This window comes from Photinus pyralis, unplaced genomic scaffold (assembly GCF_008802855.1).
Source record: "Photinus pyralis isolate 1611_PpyrPB1 unplaced genomic scaffold, Ppyr1.3 Ppyr1.4_LG7, whole genome shotgun sequence".
Lineage (NCBI taxonomy): Eukaryota > Metazoa > Arthropoda > Insecta > Coleoptera > Lampyridae > Photinus > Photinus pyralis.
In genome coordinates this window covers 28,935,979-28,936,581 of record NW_022170738.1, presented here as the reverse complement: position 1 = coordinate 28,936,581, position 603 = coordinate 28,935,979, and positions in this window count along the sequence as shown.

Below are 603 nucleotides of genomic sequence, written 5' to 3'. Positions count from 1 at the left end.
GTCATTTTCATATTTTGTTTGTCGGGCTCTTTCGCCAAAATATGAAAATAAACTCATGCAGTTTTTAGACAACATGCTTTCAAAAAAATTATCGGTAATTTTGATGCACTTGTGCAATTACCTCCGATAACCATCCCTAGAGAAATGATCAGAAAATGAGATCCTGATTGGGCAGTTTTTTTCAAAATGGACAGCTTTGACTTGGCCGCGTCAGTCATGTGACAGTTGAGTGTAATTATCAGAAATATTTGCACTTTTAATAATGTCTAGGTTTAAATACAGCAACATAAAGATTTCCTTTCAAGACACATTTCCATGCCTACATTGTTACTATTTTTATGACACCACCTTCAAAAATTATTTTGAACCCTTCCTTCTCAATTTTCTTTACCGACAATAGATTGTACCACAACCATCTATAATTACAAGCCGTGCTGAGAATCATGGCAATACTGCATGGTAGGCCGATTTCCTAATTCAACGGATTTTGGGTGTATTTTATATGCGTTTTGGGTGTAATATTCCAATTTACCTGTTTTAACAGAGCGAAATTGCGACAATTTGTGTTACTCCCTACGGAATGAACAGAAATTATTATTCAGG